The 19,291-nt window shown below is 42.8% G+C and overlaps 1 long non-coding RNA gene across 1 annotated transcript in view; it reads right to left on the bottom strand.

Annotated features, from left to right (window-relative positions):
• Nucleotides 1-33: 33 nt before the first annotated feature.
• Nucleotides 34-19,291, bottom strand: part of LOC140708408 (uncharacterized) — a 32,307-nt gene continuing 13,049 nt past the window's right edge. Inside the window, exons 3-4 of the long non-coding RNA XR_012088570.2 lie at nt 6,861-6,915; nt 34-263 (exon numbers count right to left, since the gene is read on the bottom strand). This is a non-coding gene — a long non-coding RNA (uncharacterized LOC140708408). The remainder of the gene's footprint in view (nt 264-6,860; nt 6,916-19,291) is intronic.

Genomic DNA, 19,291 nt, shown 5'->3' with positions numbered 1-19,291 from the left:
GAAAAAAGATGAAAGAAGCAGTGGCAAAACAAATGGAACCTGACGAGGTTTGCACCCCTTTAATTCCAGGCATAAGACAACATTGATGCACAAAAGAAGATTCCACTGTCATGATGTTTCGAGGCGGTGTTTTTCATGTCCCATTGCCATGCTTAATTTGTGCAGCTTAATGGATGTTCTAGACATCATATTCATCGTCCAGTTGTAATCCTTCCATGTTTTTCCAGTCCTACTCATGTGATTTTTCTTACTAAAAAAAAAGCCTGTTAAGAAAGAAAAGAGCAAAACAACAGACCAATTCTTTTGGTGGATAGAGACAGGAAAATGTGTGATTGAGGCACAGTGAAAATTGCTGTCTCTGAAAGAGATGAATAATCACGTAGAGGATTCCGCTGTTCTACTTCCTGTGCATTTCTGATGTCTGAATCAATTAAAGAATCAAGGGAACATGTTTTCTAGCTGAGTCTGAAACCTGACTAGATCATAGTTTTCGAAGAGGTAGCCGTGTTAGTCTGTACAAGCGTATCAGGCAAAATCGAAAGAAACAAAACAAAACACTTCACAATGTTAAGAAAAGAGTGTGTGTGGCAACCAATAAAAGATGGACCAGCATTGACCATATGACAATGTTGTACCCAATCTATAGGCAAAATACACAGCAATGCATACAGGAGGGGGGAAAAACACCTCTGAACCCATTAAATGTGGATAGTCAGTTTTGCTCTTAGTTTACAACAAAACAGCAGCAAATGGTAGGTAGCACTAGCATCCCTCCCTCTGAAAGCATCCCCAATTTGCAACCTTTGCTTTTGTGATTCTATGATTGCCTGTTTTGTATTGCTGAAGAAGGGTATCCTTTTTTTTTTTTTTTTGCACAGGAAACAACTTTAAGAAGAGAGTCAGGTGCTAACCTATCTCAAAGGCATGCTGGATAATTTTAACAAATCCAAGCACTTTTGTCTCTCCCGACTCTCCTAGTGGGAAATCTCATGAATTGCTGTAAGATCTTAGTTTGCTGTATATGAGGTAGTTCAGGTTCTAGAAGAGACTCTCTTGACCAGCATCCTGAAGAAAATCTGGTCTAATACCAACAACTGATGTCAGTTCTATCAAAGTTTTACCCACGCTGCTCCAATTCTAGTAAATATTATTTTGTAACATTTTCTTTTTGGCCACGTGGTTTGGTACCCCCAAGAGCTCGGTATGAAGTCATGTGTCCTAACTGCATCTTTAAGTAGACAATAGTATCTGAGTTGAACCAATTGTTGTTGTTGTTGTTTAGTCATTTAGTCATGTCCGACTCTTCGTGACCCCATGGACCAGAGCACCCCTGTCTTCCACTGTCTCCCGGAGTTGGGTCAAATTCATGTTGGTAGCTTCGATGACACTGTCCAGCCATCTCATCCTCTCTCATCCCCTTCTCCTCTTGCCTTCACACTTTCCCAACATCAGGGTCTTTTCGAGGGAGTCTTCTCTTCTCATGAGATGGCCAAAGTATTGGAGCCTCAGCTTCAAGATCTGTCCTTCCAGTGAGCACTCAGGGTTGATTTCCTTCAGGATGGATAGGTTTGATCTCCTTGCAGTCCAGGGGATTATCAAGAATTTCCTCCAGCACCACAATTTAAAAGCATCAATTCTTCGGCGGTCAGCTTTCTTTATGGTCCAGCTCTCACTTCCATACATCACTACAGGAAAAACCAAAGCTTTGATTATGCAGACTTTGGTTGGCAAGGTGAAGTCTCTGCTTTTTAAGATGCTATCTAGGTTTGTCATAACTTTCCTCCCAAGAAGCAGGCGTCTTTTAATTTCCTGGCTGCTGTCACCATCTGCAGTGATCATGGAGCCCAAGAAAGTAAAATCTGTCACTGTTTCCATATCTTCCCCTTCTATTTGCCAGGAGGTGACCAGTGGCCATGATCTTAGTTTTTTTGATGTTGAGCTTCAGACCATTTTTTGCACTCTCCTCTTTCACCCTCATTAAGAGGTTCTTTAATTCCTCCTCACCTTCTGCCATCAGAGTGGTATCATCTGCATATCTAAGGCTGTTGATATTTCTTCTGGCAATCTTAATTCCTGTTTGGGATTCCTCCAGTCTGGCCTTTCGCACGATGTATTCTGCATATAAGTTAAATAAGCCGGGGGACAATATACAGCCTTGTCATACTCCTTTCCCAATTTTGAACCAATCAGTTGTTCCATATTCAATTCTAACTGTTGCTTTCTGTCCCATGTATAGGTTTCTCAGGAGATAGACTTGCCATAGTTTGCTGTGGTCCACACAGTCAAAGGCTTTTGCATAGTCAATGAACCAGAAGTAGATGTTTTTCTGGAACTCTCTGGCTTTCTCCATAATCCAGCGCATGTTATCAATTTGGTCTCTAGTTCCTCTGCCCCTTTGAAATCCATCTTGTACTTCTGGGAGTTCTCAGTCCACATACTGCTGAAGCCTACCTTGTAGGATTTGGGGCATAACCTTGCTAGCATGTGAAATGAGTGCAATTGTATGGTAGTTGGAACGTTCTTTGGCACTGCCCTTCGTTGGGACTGGGATGAAGACTGATCTTTTTGTAGTCCTTTGGCCACTGTTGAGCTTTCCAAACTGCCTGACTCTAAAAGGTAGCTCCAGGGACATGGTGGCACTCTGGGTTAAACCACAAAGCCTCTGGGCTGCAAGGTTGGAAGATCAGCAGTTCAAATCCACGCAGCGGAGTGAGCTTCCGTCACTTGTCCCAGCTCTTGCCAATCTAGCAGTTCAAAACCATGTAAAAATGCGAGTAGATAAATAGGTACCACCACAGTGCAAAGGTAACGGTGTTCCGTGTCTAGTCCCGCTGGCCAAGTGACCACAGAAACTGTCTATGGACAAATGCTGGCCCTATGGCTTGGAAACGGGCATGAGCACCGCGCCCTAGAGATGGAAAAAATTGGACAATTTGTCAAGTTGCTAAAAAAAAGGCAGCTCCATCTGGACAATGGTTATGTATGTAACATTTTCTTGCATTTTGCATATGCTTTTGCAAGGTGCTTTTACAAAAAACAACCTGGCTCAACTGTCTTATAGTATGGATGAGTAGCTGATAAATGTCTTAATAGTTTTCCACAAAACAACAAATAACCCCATTTCTCTTTTTCCTTCCTGCTTCCCTCTCTCTACGTACACACAAAAATTTAGTAGTCATGTATGACTTTACCAGTTCAATTGGGAATCCGAACTTTTTGTATATACAGTTCTGTGGCCAATATGTATCTGATTCAATATTTATGCACGGATGGAACCCTAACGGTGAAAGCTGCCATGGTGATCTGGTGAGGTGCCAGTTGTGCAAGACAAGACAGAAAGCCATCTCCTCATCATTTCACTGTGTTCACGTCTGTCATTGTAATTCTGTGCCTATGAACAGTAAAGAAGCTATTGGTCCTTTATAAAAGAATAAGAGCTAACTCTAACTTTGGACGGAGTAAGGTGGCTGCTGACTCAATTAATCCATTTTAGTTAGTTAGTTAGTTAGTTTTTACCCTTTGCATCCCCTTTAAAAGAGTGCTCAAGGCAGACTTCACTTAAAGCAAACTGAACAATGAAAACATTAAAATAATCACAGTAATCAATAAACAAAGCCAATTAAAAGGCCACATTGAAGAGATGTATGTCTGTACCTTTCTTAAAAGCAAATAGGAATGTGAACTGATCACAGCTCTGAAAGCAGTGCATTCCTAAATCTAGGTACAGTACAGGAGATAGCCTTTTTCGTTATGGTCATGATTACACAATAAAGTTCTGAAAGGTGAACAGATTGTTAATACCTGTTATTTTGACTTCCAGGGATGGAAAGCATTGGCTGTGGGATTTTCCACCTTATGTGCCAAGATAACTTGGCTTACTTTGCATATTCTGCACCTTTACAGGGCAGAGGTAGGGCTTTTGCTGCCTTGCCTCAGGCAACAAAATGTCTTGGGCCCAGTCTATAGTACATCTTTAACTCCCTCTCAGTGCCTAGCACCAAAGCTCAGCAAACAGCTGATGAAATTCCGGTAACACTCTCCTAACAAGTGCTAACCTCATGCGCTAGATTATGTGTTTGAGATCTATGACCCCTTTGAAGGCTTTGTGGTAAAGGAACCCCTCTAACTTGCTTCTTTACAATGAAGCCATAATAATCCTCCCAGGCTTAAGCCTGTAAACTTCAGTCGAATTGCATTGCGATTTGCCTTAACTACTTTTTTGATGGCAAAAGTGTAGCAAGTCACAACAAAGGGTGTTCTGTGGGCATGCAGGAGGAGGTGGGCAGTTGGAGGTGGACAGGGAAGGGGCAATAATTCTTGCTCCTCCCCCAGCACCCCCCATTCAGTTAGCCCATGGCTTCTCTGATCCGTTGTGCCCATACGAGGAGAAGAGACTTGCACTTGATATATGAAGTGTTTTTGAACGGAATGCTTGGAAATCCCCACAAAGAGTTCTGTGTCCAAGCCATGTTATGCCTCCTCTCGCCTCCTCCTCCCCCCTTTTGACTCACACCCCTCTGAGCTTTACATTGGCTTGCTCTTTCCCTGCTTCTCATTTTTCTTTTTTCTTTTTTTTTCTCTTTTGGCTGAACCTCAGAAGCCTGCCTAGTGTGGGAGGGACAAGGAGAGGAAGAAAAAGAAAAGATATCCAGCTGCAGAGAGGGGCTCTCCAAATGTATGACTGGGGATAGGAACATATACGGCCACTTACAGATCGGCCACCACTTAGATCATGTGATGGATGAAATTGCTCGAGAAACCAGTTTTCTGTAGACTCTAGGAGATCTGATGATCCAAACCAAGTGTGGAGCTTGGAAATGTTACTTTTTGAACCACATCTGCCCGCATGGCCACTGGAAGATGTAGTTCTCTCTTGTCACAATTTTTTTTAAAAAAAACTGTGGCCCAGTGTTAGCATGACCCATACTCATCACGACTGGATGTGCTCACAGTAGCAACAGTATTAGTGATCCACATTACTAATAATGGTCACAATATTTATGCAAATATCTCTAAAGATGTGAAGATTCCTTGCTTACGTCAGGCTAGAGTTTAGCTAGGTGGCTTGTTTTCACTGCCAAGAGCCCCATTCAGGCATTTTCCTGTACACAGGAGGTCTTTAAAATGATGAGGAGAAGGTGCGTGCGCACACTTCCTGTCTCCAAGTCTATGTGTGTATGCACTCTTGTTCAGAACTTTGCATATTCAGTTCAAAAGTCTCACCGAGACTTCAACATTTTTTTAAGTGAATATGCTAAATAGGTCAAACTAGATACACTTCACGGATTGCTAACCCTTCATGGATTGCTGCCTTGTCCTGGCAAAGGGGCTTGAGTAATTCAAAGAAGCTATGGGCTATGCCGTGCAGGGACACCCAAGGTCATAGTGGAGAGTTCTGACTAAATGCAATCCATCTGGAGCAGGAACTGACAAACCACTCCAGTATCTTTGCCAAGAAAACTCCATGGACAGAAACAAAAGGCTAAAAGATATGATGCTGGAAGATGAGCCCATCAGGTCAGAAAGCATCCAATATGCTACTGAGGAAGAGCGGAGGACAAGTATCTCCAGAGCTAATGAAGTGGTTGGGCCAAAGCCAAAAGGACGCTCAGCTGCGGATGCGCCTGGAAGTGAAAGGAAAGTCCGATGCTGCAAAGAAAAATACTACATAGGAACCTGGAATGTAAGATGTATGAACCTTGGTAAGCTGGATGTGGTCAAACAGGAGATGGAAAGAATAAACATTGACATCCTGGGAGTCAGTGAACTAAAATGGAGAGGAATGGGCTGATTCAATTCTACTATCTACTATTGTGGGCAAGAATCATGTAGAAGATCCTGGCAAATAGAAGGGGAAGATAAGGAGGTGGTGACAGATTTTACTTTCTTGGGGTCCATGATCACTGCAGATGGTGACAGCAGCCACGAAATTAAAAGATGCCAGGGAGGAAAGTGATGACAAACCTAGATGGCATCTTTAAAAGCAGAGCTATCACCTTGCCGACAAAGGTCCACATAGTCACGAAGAGTTGGATACGACTAAATGGCTAAACAACAACAAACAACAGATACACTTAACATGTATTTATAAATGGTGCTTATTCAAATAGTGAAACACTTCTGTCACAACACATACTGGTCCTCAGCTGTGTCTTGTATTTAAGTGTATTTTCTGACTGATCATTAGAAGGGAAACATCTTATTTTGCAAGGCTGATTGCTGAGGCATACAGTTATAAGACAATCCTGTTACTGAAGAAAAATGTGTTAATTGCAGGAAATACATATTAATTTTAATGTCTAGATTGATCCTCCAGTCTGCAGTGGAATAAACAGCAGCCTAAATGCCCACCTGATCATGGCCAAACTGGATTTTCTTGCATTGCCTTATAAAACCAGGGTGGCTAATCTCACTAGAGCTGAAGCCCATTTTTCAGATTTGCTAGCAGCCCAAGGGATTCACTAATAAGATGTAGGGGCTATGGGGAAGATGCAGCCAAAGAAACATGACTGTATATTGTTCAACATTTTTGAAAACGTTGCTACAGTGGATGTTTGTTGTTTCGAAGTGGTTCTATTTAACTAAAGAAGCCCCTTTCCACCTTCTTGTAGCCAGAAGTTTTTAATGTAAAATTGAAGATGGGGGGCACCTATATGCTGGGGATACCTCAACTCATGCAACATACCACATGCCCCATAGTGGTCACAAGGGGATTTTCTGACTAAATCTATTTTTCAGGGGAAAATGTAAGGGTTTTGGGGGGCGGGGGGAGAGTTGGGGACTGCAAAGCTGTTTCTAACAGATCACACACTATTTTCCCTTTTCTTTTTTAAAAAAGTATTTTATTCACATACAGATACCTTTGCAGCTTTTCCCAGTCTTCAGGTGAGCAGTAGACAAATCTCAGGCTGAATGCTGCTGGAAAAGGAGAAAGTTTGATTTTTGTATGTAATTTTAAAGCCTGGTCACCCATCTCTGCTCATCCCCAATTGGTAGCAGGACTCATTAGCACAGTGTGGTGTTTGTAAATGTGTTTGGAGTAGGTGTACTAAAGACTAAGGAATGAAGGGGAGTTGAAAGATAGACACATTAGCAATAAATCTACCACATCCAATTACCATATTTTTTCTCTGTATAAGACGCCCCCATGTATAAGACAACTCCACTTTTCTAACCCAAAATTAAGTGGGGCTTAGCAAGTGTAGGGGGAAAGGGATCAAAGCGCTGCAGGATCACTCTGATCCTTGCTTTCTTCCTTCATGCTAAGCCCCATCTGCATATCTTAAAGAAAGAAACAATAATTTAAGATATGCAGATGACACCATGTTAACTGGTAGAAAGCAGCAGTGACTTGACTCCTGATTAAAGTGAAAGAAGAAAGGGCAAAAGCAGAATTGCAGCTGAGCATTAAAACAAAAACATGATTATAAAACAACTACACGACTTTAATGTCGACAATGAAAAAATAGAAATTGTTCATGATTTTTCACACCTTAGTTCAATCATCAATGCAAATGGAGACTGCGGCCAAGAAAAAAAGAAAGCTGCTGAAACTCAGAAAGGGAACAGTTAAAGAATTAGAAAAGATAATCAAGTGTAAGAATGTATCAATGAAGAGCAAGGTCAAGATCACCCACACTATTGTACTCCTAATCACTATGTAAAGGTGTGAAAGCTAGACAGTGAGAAAGGCTAAAAGAGGGGGGAAATTGTTTGAAATATGGTGCTGGAGGAGAGCTTTGTGGATATCCTAGACTACCAAAACGACAAAAAGTCATTCATAGATCAAATCAAGGCTGAAATGTATCTGGAACCACAAAATGACAAAACTGAGGCTTTTAGCATAGCATGAAAATGCAAGACTTGCTAGAAACAAGGATAATGCAAGGAAATGTTGAAGGCATCAGGAAAAGAAGAAGACCAAATATTAAATGGATGAAATCCATAAAGGAAATCTTGAGTTCATAAGAGCTGATCAGAGCTGATGAGGACAGAATATTTTGAAGGTCACTTATTCATAGGGCTGCTAGAAGTCAGAGGCAACTTGATGGCACATAACTTTCATATACAGTACATGCATGTGTGCACATACAATCTCCTGCAAACCTTGGAATCCATCAACTTCATGAAGAAAGCTGCCCAGGTATAAAGAGATATCACTTTCCTTACCAAATACAAATGAGAAGTCTTCATTCCTAAAGGATCTATTGTGAAAAATCTTCAAAAAGTTAGTCCTTTGGGCTGTAATTTCCAGAATCCCCTCCTGGCATGGTCAAAAGAGATTCTTGGACTTATATTGGAGAGCAATATATTCTGTACAAAAGAAGAACAGGAACAGAATAGAATAGCCTTTGCAAGTTAATTAAGGGTTACACAATTAGACTAACAGTGCAGACTTGCACATGTTTACTTAGGGTCACAACTAGACACCCAATAAAACTGGATGGAGTGCGAAGCATCTTTGCTGTGTTAGATGATGCAAGGCCTACCGCAATTTTAAAAGGTGCCCTGTATGCACCCTGATTTTAAACCAAAGTAGGGCTTTCTCCATGGTCAGCTGGGGTAAAAGAACCCTTCCTCCTCTGCAAGGTTTGCGTGTCCGGCAGGCAGTTGGATGGCAGTGGCCAAGGATTGCTGTGGTAGCAGCAGTCATAGTGGTGGCAACAATGTCTTCAACCCCTGCAGACACCTACCAGCCGCCAATGCGCTGCTGCTATCCAGTTGACCAATGGCAAAGCAAGCCCTGTGAGGAAGGAAGGGCTCTCTGGGCCAAGCCAACTGCAGAGGAAGTCCTATTATTCCCACCCAAAATTAGAGGACCCAAGCTCTCTTGATCCAGTCTTTTACCCAAGTGGCAGTGGGGAGGGGGTGCATCACAGTTACGTGTCCTCTGTTGAAATGCAAGGAATCACATTAAAACACGTTTTAAGCAGGTTCGCGCCTGTTTGCTCGTAATCTGCAGTAAAAAATGTTTGTTGTGATATATAGCAAATGTGTAGTCCAGGCCTTAGAGCGGCGGTCCCCAACCTTGGGCCTCCAGATGTTCTTGGACTTCAACTCCCAGAAATCCTGGCCAGCAGACGTGATGATGAAGGCTTCTGGGAGTTGTAGTTCAGTAACATCTGGAGGCCCAAGGTTCGGGACCACTGCCTTAGAGGTTTGGTGGACTTCAGTAGACTTTATATCTGGGAAGTTTACATCACAGGATCACAGACTTAGACTTCTTACAATATATTGTCATAATTCATAGTTAGCCTTTGAGGGCTCAAAAATACATTATGTGCCCATTTTGCAACATGGCAACCCTGGCCCTGTCAGTCCTTCTTATGTATGGGTTTAGTGGGCTAGAAAGTTAGAAGTAGCTATCCGCAGGAGATGCACATGACTAGAAACTGGCTGAGTCAGACTAAAGGCCCATTTATTTCTGCATCTTGCTTCCTAAGCACAACTAGTATTCAGAAGTGTCTATGACCTATACTGGATATAGGTCATAGCTGCCATAGTTGATGCCCTCCTTCCCCATAAGGGTATTTCCAGACCAGTCTTTTGAGGCACTGTCTCATTGATTGATTTTTATGGGTGTTCCACATGTTGACTTATACTACAAAATATACTATTTCATGTCTACTTAGTCACTGGCTCAACACTCACAACAGAACATGAGGAAGGAGACAGGAGGATGAGGGGACACTTCAGCCATGTTATAGTCCTCCTCCACCATTTAATGGATGAAATCCAATTTATGCCGCTGTTTTTCAGGAATTGAAAGCTCCAGTCACCCCTTTCTTGAAGGAGAGGGGAAGGGTGTGATCAGTAGGGATAGCTTCCCCCCAATCCCATTCTCATGGTTGTTTAGGATTAAAAGATTATCTATCTATCTATCTATCTATCTATCTATCTATCTATCTATCTATCTATCTATCTATCTATCTATCTATCTATCTATCTATCTGTCTGTCTGTCTGTCTGTCTGTCTGTCTGTCTGTCTGTCTGTCTGTGTCTGTCTATTTGCTTATTTACTTATGTACTTATTCATTTACTTATTTATTTATGTTACCCTGCTTTTCTCCTTGAAAAGGACTCAAGGGGGCTTACAACAGTGAAAGACAATATTTAATTTTTTTTTTAAAGAGTATACAATGGTGGAGAAGCCCTTACTCCTGCCAGGCGTTGTTCTCTCTTGCTGTTATTTCAATCTCTTAGAGGGCAATCAGATGGATATATAGCTTGCTATTTGGGCTGCCTTTGCTGCAATTTGGTTCACCCGGCTTTCCACCAACCACATGTGTTTTCAATAAGAGAGATCCATCCTGTCACTTTTACAAGCTGTCCCACTCCTTTCTGGCACAGTGCTAGGGCTGCTGTTTATTTGGTGTGAAACTGAGTGTTCCTGATTATCCCATTCTGCAGTCTGCGTGGTTAGTAATTTGCATTAAAATAGAGCCAAGGGCAGTTTATCTGAGGTGACAATCCTGTGACATATTCAGTGGATTGTGACATTAAAGGGGGGGCAGAGAAACCTCCTCTAGTTTTGTCTTTTTTAAAAAAAAATCCCTAATTGACACAGCACAATTCTAATACAGTACATTGGAGGTGTCTTTTAATACTACTGCATATTTATTATAAGGATGTACTATGCTAGGTTGATGCATTGCTGTAGTGCTATGTCACTTTACTTAACAAAAATGAGGGGAGTTTTTGTGGCCTGTAGAATGATGCTCCCAGCAAAAGGCTGGAGCAGGGATAGGGCTGAGGGTATCAATAATTGAAAGGGGAGGGGAAAGTGGAGCAATCCAAAGAGCTGTCTAAATCCTTCTAATAGGAGAAGAAAGTCTCCCATGTGAATGAAGGATCACTCAAGTGTGAGATAAAATCGATTGCACCAAAGATAAGAACCTTTTAAGTGCAAACTACTGTAGATCGCTCCAACTTCCACCTTCTGTTTGTACCCTTATTCACCATTTGGTCATGTAAATATGTTAAGAATTCAGAAATAATTATCCCAGGGTCTCTAATAATGTAAACTAGCCTTTAATTTGATATGTTGGCTATCTACACTCTTGGGTCCATATATTTCTCTGAGCAGTTTCCTTTGGCTTTGCATAGTCCTTCTCCTTAATACTTATGTCTCAAGTGATGCATATGCAGGAATGTGTCTTCTTTGTTCTCTTGGAGCAAACAGCTTGTAAAAATGCCTTATTCTCTCTGTCTTTGGCAAGCTTCCTGTGTCCCAAGGGAAGGCAAGCTATTCCATCCTCTCTGACTCACAATATGAAAGGGGAATGGGAAGAACGCCCAGGAATAATAAGGAGCAAGACTCGGACAAAAGTTCAAACTTAGATTTTCTTAGACCGCTGATCCCACAGCTCCTCAAACACACAGGGCCTCATTGCTTAAGGGTTGGGCGCTTGTTCCAAGAAGTCTACTCCAAGACTGGAATTCTTGACTTCCTGGATAGAACTTGTTGATCAGCCATGGAGACCCACCACAGTGAACACATGTTTCTAAGTGCCCACTACTCCACTTCTAAATCTAGCTGTAATGTCCTGGACTGAAGCCTTCCTCGGAGTTGCACTTCCTACTCTGGAAACCTTTACTCCTCCTCATACATGCATGCAAATAAATTGTGTTTATTTAGATGTCAATAAGCAGGAGTAATCCTGGACATCCTTAGAAAGCATGGTTAACAACAAGGCCAGTGGAGGTGACGGCATTCCAGTGGAACTATTTAAAATCTTAAAAGATGATGCTGTTAAGGGGCAACACTCAATATGCCAGCAAGTTTCAAAAACTCAGCAGTGGCCAGAGGATTGGAAAAGATCAGTCTACATCCCAATCCCAAAGAAAGGCAGTGCCAAAGAATGCTCCAACTACCGTACAATTGCACTCATTTCACATGCTAGCAAGCTTATGCTCAAAATCCTACAAGGTAGGCTTCAGCAGTATGTGGACCGAGAACTCCCAGAAGTACAAGCTGGATTTCAAAGAGGCAGAGGAACTAGAGACCAAATTGCTAACATGCGTTGGATTATGGAGAAAGCCAGAGAGTTCCAGAAAAACATCTACTTCTGCTTCATTGACTATGCAAAAGCCTTTGACTGTGTGGACCACAGCAAACTATGGCAAGTCCTTAAAGAAATGGGAGTGCCTGACCACCTTATCTATCTCCTGAGAAACCTATACGTGGGACAGGAAGCAACAGTCAGAACTGGATATGGAACAAATGATTGGTTCAAAATTGGGAAAGGAGTATGACAAGGCTGTATATTGTGTCCCTGCTTATTTAACTTATATGCAGAATACACTATGCAAAAGGCCAGACTGGATGAATCCCAAACCGGAATTAAGATTGCTGGAAGAAATATCAACAACCTCAGATATGCAGATGATACTACTCTGATGGCAGAAAGTGAGGAGGAATTAACGAACCCCTTAATGAGGGTGAAAGAGGAGAGCGCCAAAAATGGTCTGAAGCTCAACATAAAAAAACAACTAAGATCATGGCCACTGGTCCCATCGCCTCCTGGCAAATAGAAGGGGAAGATATGGAGGCAATGACAGATTTTACTTTCTTGGGCTCCATGATCACTGCAGATGGTGACAGCAGCCAGGAAATTAAAAGACGCCTGCTTCTTGGGTGGAAAGCAATGAGAAACCTAGACAGCATTTTAAAAAGCAGAGACATCACCTTGCCGACATAGGATTGCATAGTCAAAGCTATGGTTTTTCCAGTAGTGATGTATGGAAGTGAGAGCTGGACCATAAATAAAGTAGACCACCAAAGAATTGATGCTTTTAAATTGTGGTGCTGGAGGAGACTCTTGACAGTCCCCTGGACTGCAAGGAGAACAAACCAATCCATTTTGAAAGACATCAACCATGGGTGCTCACTGTAAAGACAGATCCTGAAGTCGAGGCTCCAGTACTTTGGCTATCTCATGAGAAGAGAAGACTCCCTGGAAAAGACCCTGATGTTGGGAAAGTGTGAAGGCAAGAGGAGAAGGGGATGACGGAGGATGAGATGGTTGGACAGTGTCATTGAAACTACCAACATGAATTTGACCCAACTCTGGGAGGCAGTGGAAGACAGGAGGACCTGGCGTGCTCTGGTCCATGGGGTCATGCAGAGTTGGACACTCTTAACTAAACAACAACAACAATCCTAGACATTTCTGCTGCCTGAGACAGAGCAATAAATGGAGCTAACTGTTCTGTGCCATATACACAAAAGCTGATTGGTTTGGCAATGAGATCTTTCTTCAAGACTCTTGATACTTTAATGATGTAAGTTGCCTTGGGTTCTCTGTAGGGAGAAAGGCAAAATAAAAATATTTTAAATAAATAAATATAGTTGCCGTGTCCTCTACTATATCTGGAAGCATTAGTTTAAGGTAAGGCAGAGGAGATTGTATAGCACAGAACTTTTCCAACACATTTTTGCTACCTTCCAGCACTTGCTACCTGATGAAACCTGCTTGTCCAGTCAAGAAATTAAAGTCAAACCTACCTAGAATCTCTTTTCTACGTCATGTTTCAGGACCAATCATACTGACAAGAGAGCCCAGGCTGGCTTGTGGTTAAATGTAAGCACTACTTGTGAGGTTCTCCATTACCCTTCCATCATAATATTGCTCTCTGATCGGTATTAGAAATGAATCTCACTAATCTCTGTAACAATTCCAGTGATCTGAAGTGGACTCTTACAAATCTGTCTTTCTTGCTCAGGAGGCTGTCTGCAACCTATGGCTTCTGTCCCTTCCATCCATCACAAATACCCTTTGTCATCTTTTTCTATGGCTGCCAGTGGATCCCCGTGTCCCAACCCCACGAATAATACTATTTGTGTAGTTAAATAAATTACGCTGCTGTCCCATGTGAACAAGTATTGTACCACTTCTCAGCATCCTAGCCAGAAGATTCATCCTCAGTTTAGGCATAAAGCTAGAACTAGACAATGCATTTGGCAAATAATTAGAAATGGTAAAGAATCTTTTGTCACAGTACATACTTTTACTTTCATTTCTGTCTTGCATTTTGAACTTTTTGTTTTGAGATTAGTCATTGGGAAAATGTTTACCTTTATACCAGCAAATGATAGACGTACTTCCAAGCTATAATTTGCACGGTTCCGCAGTCATGTAAGTCTGAGGAAATTGTGTTGTTGGAAAATAGGCTGGTGAGAGGAATACACATTACCCTCAATATCTAATTTGCCTCTGAGAAAAGGCAGAATTTTCTTCTTTTCAGAGGAATACCATGTGGGTAGCATGACCTTTACATGAATTAGGAGAATTACTTCATCCCCACATTTGTATAGACAAATCCAGTTTGGTGGTGGTGGTGAGACACTTCGAGTACCAATGAAGCTCAGTCAGAACTGCGACCTCTTGGGCATGAGTTCTGGCTCTTCTGAAATTCAAATTAAAACCTGGTAGCCAAAGATTGAAGAGTCATGCTGATCATAGCGGACAGCAAATATAAACTGGTCATGTTATTGAGCAATCACAGAATAATTTAATTTAAAAACTCTTTTTCTCTTTGCATCTGTCTTTGCTTTCTTCGGGTACACTCACACAGCATGCAACTCACATTTTGGACTGCTTGTGGCTTGGTCTGCTGCAAGCTATTTCCTGGCAAAAACACAACATACAGGGAATGGTGCCCCTGCCTGACCCTGAACTGCACCCAAGCTGGACCTTTTTCATCCAACAATAGGGTTGGTACTTTTGGGGGCCGGGCTGGAGTGATTCCCTGGCAGACAAAAGAGTTCACTTTAAGGGAGTTCCTTCTTGCCAAAGAAACCTTTTCCAGTGGAATCAGGCACACCTCTCTCACCATCTGATCACAGCCTTTGTTAATTCACATTTCTGTAGTGTTTCAACTAGAGCCTGGAAAGTTACTTCTTCAGAAATACAACATTCCTATTCAGCAAATAATACTTTTTAAAACTCTGATTTTGCTTTTGTTATTACCCACTTGTTGCCTCCTGACCTAGATGCATTGCGTATAATTTAAAAAAATTCTTTGCCTTGTCGTAAAGGACCAGATAGTTTCTTGACTGGCCCTTCAGCAAAGACAAAGAATTTAAGTTATGCAGTGCATCAGCGATGGTCTACTACAGTCTAATTTTTTTAACTTCCCCTGCCCCTGCACTAAAGAGCAGAGGAAGTGCTCAATATCCTGAAGTGGCTTGCTTATTAATCCACAGTGTTGGAAATTCCAACTAAAAGAAGCCTTGACAGCCAGAAGGCATGTTTTTAGTCCATTTCCAGTGATCACACATGCTGGAAATGGATCAAACTAATTGTAACTGCACCAAAAAGCAGAACCCCTAATAGGAGCTCAGAAAGGTGCAGGTAGAAATGCTCTGGAGATGATTTGGTTCATTCTAGTGATTACATAATGTGATCACTGAAAAAAGTGAATCATCTTGCTCCCATGGCAATTCAAATAGGAGGCTAAATGCCCATCTGATCATAAATCTAATTTGTAAACGGTAAATATTTTATCCCATTGAGAGCTGTAACTTAGACTGCAATATTTCAAAAGCTTACCTGGGGATAGTCATCATCGAATTCTACATAAACCCTTTATATAAAATATAAACTTCTATATAAACTTCTTGTATAATTAGCATACATTCAGTGGAATTTATTCCAAGGTCACCCAGCACAAGGTCTGACTATATAGAACTTGTGCATCTATTCCATACTTTTTTCCAATTAATGTCCTGTTCTAGCCAACTTAACTTTCTATCTTTTCTAACTTCCAAATACATATGCTTGGGAATCAGATGATTTCCATTCACTTCAGTGTGGGGATATTTTTTTTTGCCAACTAGTTATGAAATCATAAGCACAGACTAGGAAAACACATTTTCCTACATACAGACAGGCATAAAAGAAAGACAAAACAATATGCAAATTGAAATTCTGACAGTTTCAATAAACTTTATTAAACTAAGATGTTTATTTAACTAGTTTTTAAAAAATGTTATTAAAGGTCAAGCTCCTGATTCATCTTCGGCTAGACCAGTGATGGTGAACCTTTTTGAGCCCAAGTGCCCAAATTGCAACACAAAATCAAAGTGCCAACACTGTAATTAAAACCCAAATGCTGATATTTTAGTTTAGAAAAAACAACTGCTCCTGCACTGCAAGGGTTAAATGCATGTTTCCCCCCCCCCATGGGCTTTATTGACAAATAAATACTTACTGGTCCTCCAATCCCCCAGTGGGCTAGACTGGTAATGGTCACCATTGCACCCCTCCACTGGACCACTGCACCAGCAGACGGGAGTGCTGAAATCCGGGATCAGAGGACGGGTAAGTATTTCTCTATGGTGACTTATGGCTCATGTGCCCACAGAGAGGGCTGTGTGCCAGCTGTGGCACGCGTGCCATAGGTTCGCCATCACTAGTCTAGTGGTTCAGGTGTCTATGAATGCAAGCCTTGATTTCTCTCAGTTTAAGAGAGAGCCATAGTTGTGTTCTTTCGTTTTCATTGGGGCCTAAGGCACTGAATGTGCTGGCGACCTACAGGACAAGCAGAGAAGTTCCTGTAATCTTGCTTTGATGGGCAAAAACCTGACCTGTGCTAAGATTTGCATGCTGGAAGATAACTTTTTGGAGCACCAACCTAGAATCCTATCTGAAGGCCAGGAGATTTAACAATCAGAAGGATTGGTGACAGGGGATGCATTTCTAGGCCACTAATTTAAAAAAAAAATTAAAAAACTCATGCAAAATGCAAGCTTTTGTGGGTGAATCACATGATCAGAGGGACTGTTGACATCATCTTCAGGACTCAGCCAATCGCAAGGGTGCTACTGCTGGGAATCCAACCCCACTCACCTGGGTCTTTGTGACCTCACAGGGCCCCACCTCTCTGCTGGCAGATAAAAGGGGCTTGCTGGGCAGGGCAGGAGACCAGAAGGGAGGCCAGTGGCCAGTCCGGTAGAGGAAGTGGCAGTGGCTGGAAGGGACCCAACCCTTCTGCCCAAGGCAAGTTCTCTAGCGAAAGCAGATGAACTTGCTAAGTGGGCTGGTGAGTTAACAGCTCGAGGCTGGCGGAGATCCATGGCTTGAAGCTGGCTGATGTCAGTGATGGACCGGGCGGGGGGAGTTGGTGGACGTTGGCAGACAGAAGCTGGTGGAATCTGCCTGTGAAAGCTGAGGCCGCAAAGCGGAGGCCGGCAGAGGTTGACGGATGAAGCTGGGAGCCTCCTGAAACCAACTGGCAGAAGCTTGGTGGATATCGGTGGATGGAAGCCCGGGCATGTCTGTGAATGGCTGGTGGAGTTAAGGTAGGGGTGTGTGTGTGTGTGTGTGTGTGTTGAGGGGGTGGCTGGTGTGTGTGTGTGTGTGTGTGTGTGTGTGAGAGAGAGAGAGAGAGAGAGAGAATGTGTGTGTAAATGGGCTGGCTGGCGTTCCGTATATGTTGCCGGGGCATGAGTGTGACCCAAGCATTTGGGGGCTGATGGAGGCTCGCTTCAGAAGCAGAGTGGAAGAGATGAACAGGGTGGGTATTCCTGGTGCAAGCCAGTGGATGTTGGCAGGTGGAACTTCGGGATGAAGTTGCCATAACATTGGTCAGTGGATACACCTGGGTTGAAGCCGTTTGACGGCAGTGGACGAGCTTACCCCCTTACTTGTTTTTTTCCCTCTCTCTTTCCCTTGCAGGGCCCAAAGCTTCCTCTTCCCCAGGGGGAAGTGAGGGACCAGAAGGCAGGTGTCCTGCTGGAGCTGAACCAGTCTGTTTCTCCGCTGAGGATACCCATTTAGCCTCTTTTCCAAAACCAATAAAATAATTTTTCTGGAATGGTTTTGAAGTGTTGTCTTGTTTGTCGGGGCTGTCACAGGATTATCTTCCCCATCCCCTCATTATACCTGGAGCCCAATGCCTGGGGTGTATCTTTGTCAAGTCATGGTGTGGGGCCTTGTGATGTCACAGGAATTAGGAACATAATATTTCTCCATGCATGTGTGAGGGAGGGAGCTAGACATTGTGGGTTCCCTGTCTGAGCTCCTAAGCAAGTATATTATGCATCGTATTGGACAGACACAGGAAGCCAGTGAGCCCTGGTGCCATTCGGAGAGGGTTGGAGTTGGGTATCCAAACACTATGGCCACCCCATAACAATAAACATGACTTGCTCTTTCCCTTCCACCACTGCTCCTCACATTTATTTGCCTGGCCTGGAGATTCAGGGGAGCCCAGCCATTTCCTGGTACAGCTCATTCTCTGAGACCTGGCAAGCCTCAACTTCATCATCAACACCATGAGCACTCCATGGACAGCTCCTTGCAGAGTACAAGTGGGGAGAAAATACAGTATGCCACTTCAAAGAAGCTTCCAGTCCAACCTCTCACGCCAGTGCCACAACCGAGGAAATGGAGATGGGCAATGATTTGGAGATGAGCGTACATTAAAATTCATGTGGATCCATCCCATGGATAGATAGCAAAAATACACTGGTACTGCAAAATCTGCTGCTTGAGGGCAATGGCTTCTTCTGAGCGCCAAGTGCAGTGATGGTGAACCTTTTTGAGCCCAAGTTTCCAAACTGCAACACAAAATCAACTTATTTATTTCAAAGTGCCAATACTGCAATTAAAACCCAAATGCTGGGGTTTTAGTTTAGAAAAAACAACTCCTGCACTGCAAGGGTTAAATGCTTGTCCCCCCCCCCCATGGGCGGTATTAACAAATAAATACTTACTGGTCCTCCAATCCCCCATTGGGCTAGACCGGTAATGGTCGCCATTGCACTCTTCCGCTGGACCACTGCACCAGCAGACGGGAATGCCGAAATCCGGGATCAGAGGATGGATATTTCTGTATGGCGACTTATGGCTCGTGTGCCCACAGAGAGGGCTCTGTGTGCCAGCTGTGGCACGCGTGCCATAGGTTCGCCATCCCTGGGCTAGACCCTTCTGAAGGGTAGCATTTAATACATTGCAGCTGGATTCAACTTGAATTATAAGCCAAAGCGGTGCAGTGAAGAAAAGGCAACTAGCTCTTTTGCCTTTAGCCAACTCAGATTAGAAAGGGAAAATTCCTTCTCATTTCCATTTCAGGCAACTATCTCTGTCTGCAATACCAGGCCAAGTGGTAGAGCATTCCTTCAGCAAAGGTTTGAGAAGGATGCAGCGAGAAGAGAGTCAGTCTTGCCAAATCTACATACTATGACTTAATTCTTACTGAATTTGTCCATCTATTTCTGGTTGTACCCCTTATTTTGTTGCAAGCATTTTAGTCTATACAAAAACTAAAAGAGCAGTGGCAGAGC

The sequence above is a fragment of the Pogona vitticeps genome, chromosome 6 (assembly GCF_051106095.1).
Source record: "Pogona vitticeps strain Pit_001003342236 chromosome 6, PviZW2.1, whole genome shotgun sequence".
NCBI lineage: Eukaryota > Metazoa > Chordata > Lepidosauria > Squamata > Agamidae > Pogona > Pogona vitticeps.
Note: the sequence above shows the minus strand (reverse complement) of the source record. Positions and strands in the feature narration are given on the sequence as shown.